The sequence below is a fragment of the Sceloporus undulatus genome, unplaced genomic scaffold (assembly GCF_019175285.1).
Source record: "Sceloporus undulatus isolate JIND9_A2432 ecotype Alabama unplaced genomic scaffold, SceUnd_v1.1 scaffold_16, whole genome shotgun sequence".
In the NCBI taxonomy this organism is placed as follows: domain Eukaryota; kingdom Metazoa; phylum Chordata; class Lepidosauria; order Squamata; family Phrynosomatidae; genus Sceloporus; species Sceloporus undulatus.
In genome coordinates, this window is record NW_024802938.1 from 4082615 (window position 1) to 4086454 (window position 3840).

Consider the following 3840-nt stretch of genomic DNA (forward strand, 5'->3'; position numbering starts at 1 on the left):
ACTGTTTCCCAGGAAAGACTTTTATAATCAGACTAGCCATAGAAATGCAAGACTGGTGGGTATGGTGGTGCGGTGGCTAAGTTCACTTTTAACAATGGTTGTTGAGGGACAAAGGTGGGAGGTAAGATGTCTTGCCCAAGGCCAGGTTGGGTGGGAGTTTTGGAATGTGGTGCATGTGGGCTAGGAACCAGAAAGCAGATGTGATAAGCTGCCTAAGAGTGGCCTTGTGAGGCTGGAGTTAACCAGTGTCCCAGGAAGTCATTGGCGCGTTACAGACCACCTAAAAGCGGCAGTCTGCCACTGCCAATGGTTACTGCGTCCAGGAACCGCAGCGGCCAAACCAGTTCCTGGACGCAGCAAAAAATAAGCCCAAAAATGGCACTTCTTTCTGTGCCTCGGAAGTGGTGCCGCGAGGTGCTAGTCGCGTACTCACAGCATCACTTTCGCCGTGCGATGTCCAGACACTATGCATCCACGACCTCAAGATGGCGGCGCCTGTGTGGAAGGGCGCCGCCATTTTCTACGTGCTCCATGTGTACTAGGGTTCAGGGGCATCTATAATAGATGCCCCTTTCTAACCCTAATACACCCCTTCCTAACCCTAGTATGTGCAGAGCGCATACTTTTGGCGCGTGTGTAACGCGCCATTGTCTCTATTCAACCCACTGTTGAAAGACTGAAGTTTGTGGATATATTTTAATTTAGCTGTTTTTCTTGCTTTGTAGCTTTTTTGTTCAAGAACCACTGCCCTGAGGTCAGAAGCAGAATGCCCATGAGGACTGAAGTGTTCTGCAATTGGTTTTTTTGTATATCTATTTCTAACATCTGATTTAGGTCCATTTATCCTCTAGTGCAGAGACTGGTCTGTTTGCTCAATGTAGAATGCTGAAGGACATTGTGGACAGAGGATGGCATTTATCACATTAGTGAATGAGCAACTGATAGTGCCTCTAATGTTGAGATTATATCAGAGGGCTTGGCTGTAAACTATGGATTTGGTAGTATGTTCCGGGCAGAAACCAGAGGCACGTAAATATGTCTAGCGATTAGTATGTCTGCAACACATGAGGATGCAGCAGGTGTTTCTAGCAGAACCATATACAGTACAATCCCTTCAGCCAATGGATTCCATTCTTCCCCACAGCTCAGGTTGCTTTTACACAACACAGTGATAGGACTTTGCTGCCACTTTAACTGTCATGGCTCCATGGGGTTTGTACTTTCATGCAGTATTTAGAATCTTTTCAAGAGCTTTACTGCTTTACCAAACTACAAATCTCAGGAATCTTTAGGATGGAGCCATGGTTGATTCAGTGGCATCAAAGTACAGTTGACCTTTCCCTTATGCAGGGGATCCGTTCCAGAGCCCACCCCTCACCCTCACATAAGAGAAAAAACACATATACTCAAGTCCCATTAGAAGTAATGGGGCTCGTGCCCACGGCGCGTCCCTTGCTTCTTCCGGGGCACGTCAGCATTTTTGCTAGTGCGGTTTCCAGCGTATGTATACTATAGTAGTGTAGTGTAAGGTCCCCTAAACAAATAGGACTTGTCTCAATACCCTCCATTCCCTAAGCTGGACCTAGGGCAAAGGCCAATAGTATAGCTTTCTCCTAGTCCCATATATCCAATTGTGCAAAAAATGTTGAAAGCAACTTGTGTGGACACTTTGAGAACGGGCAATGCCACCTTCTAAGCAACACAGCTCTCTGCCATGGGAATTATAGCCCTTGACATCCTACTGAGATATTAATATAGCCAAACATCCAGTCTGGTCTGTTAGCACAAAGTATTATGTTGGTACTTAATTGGGTGCCTGTGGCGCGTTACAGACCACCTGCCAGAACGGCAGCCTCTGGGGCCCTGATCCACCGCTTTCCAGGCCGCTTCCCCGCAGCCTGGAAAGGGGTGTCCTTGGGGCTTCAAGCCCCAAGGATACCCAGTGGCGGCGGGGAGGAGGAGAAAGGGGCGACTTGTCCCCTTTCTCCCTTACGTCGCTGGCACAGCTGTCTAAAGGCTGCACCAGTGACGCAAATCACAGGAGCTCCGTTTCAGAGCTCCTTCTAGCGCAGCGAAAAGGGCGCTCTATGTGCCCTCACGCGGCACAAAAACATCACGTCCGTGCCGCCTCATTTGGAGGCAGCATATTTGTGACATCGTAATGGCAGCCCCTGTGTCGAACAGGCGCCACCATTTTGTACGGACTCGATCCGTACTAGGGTTAGGGGTGTCCGGAAGGGACGCCCCTTTCTAACCCTAGTACGGACGCGGTCCATACTATTACGCCCATGCGGAACGGGCCTATGGTCCCATACAGACAGGCCAAAATAAAACTGCTTTGGGTCACTTTGGAGGTATGCTGTTTAAATGATGCATGTGTCCTAAGAGTCCAGAAGCTGCACCAAAGCTGCACTCCAGTCCTTAGGACTGGATCATGGCTTTCGTGCAGCTTCCAGACTCTTAGTACGCATGCATTATTTAAACAGCATACCTCCAAAGTGACCCGAAGCAGCTTTATTTTGGCCTGTCTGTATGGGGCCTATGTGACCTTTTAGAAGGACTCAGGTTACCTGAGCCTCTGATGAAACTCTCCCCATTTCCACTTGGAGCTGTAAATAGTGTTCCATGACCCAAAGGCATGGTCCACTTGAGAATGCCTCGACAATGTTTACAGCTCCAAACCACTCACTCTGGTTGCAAATGTCAGTTCGATACAGTTGTCAAAGCCAAATTATTAAAATTAGTTCTTCTCTTGCTATGTTATTAAAATTAAAATGATAGCAATTGGAATTCCATGTTGGAAATGCGGGTTTGACTTTGCCTATTATGGCAATGATTGATTTCAAGGGCCAAGTTGTTAGAAGGCAACTGGGTTGGCTAATGAAATAAAAAAATCCAGATGTGATTCCTGTTATATGAAGAAAGAAGGGACTTACTCATTGGTTTTGTCTCAGGATGTTCATGCTCATCCATCCCTGCAAGATTCAAGCTCTGTGGCAGACAAGCTACTGTATTAATTTAAGCTTTCTGTGCCATTTATAACCATGATTGCAAATGGTTTCAGTTTTGCACAAAGGCGTCGTGATTAAAGGAAGCTTCCCTCCATAGAAGATCAGAGGAATGAGGGGATGTGTCAATGAGAAGGCAATGAAAGCGAAGAGGGGCCACAAGTACTTCACCTACCAAGAGGGAGTAACATGGGAGAGAAGCAACAAGTAAATGGAGCTTTTGTAGTGCACATATGCATCTGCGCTAGTTTTTAATGTCATTAACATTGGAAAGTTTAAGTTAGAAATACATGTTGGAACAAGAAAGCAGCAAACTGAAAGATTACTGATTTAAATAATTTCAATTTAAATCAATCTATCCCACCAGCAATTTGCTAAATTTGAGAACTAGACTTGGTCAATAAGTATTGCTGATTTTTACCCCTTGATAACTTGATAATTTATAAAGAATTTGAATGCTGGATGTAGTCCACAGCAGCCTATAGCAATTTCACATGGAGCAATGAAATCACATTGAATCAACCAGTTGGATTTAAAATGTGATCTACAATCACTTAAGCCCATTAGAAGATGGGTTTACATAATCATGCTATTCACAAGCAGTCAGATCTTTAAAAGCTCATATAAAGTGTAGAACCTATTAGTGTTTCCAACATATATAAAAACAAAATAGGAGAAGTGTTTGCTAACACTGACTATACTTACCTCATGAATAGATCCATTTATAGGATATGCAAACAACAAAGAGCACCCAAAGAAAATACATTTATATTGTAGACATATAGTCAAATCAATGTTAATTTCAGAATAAGAGGTACTTGTCTAGTTTCAT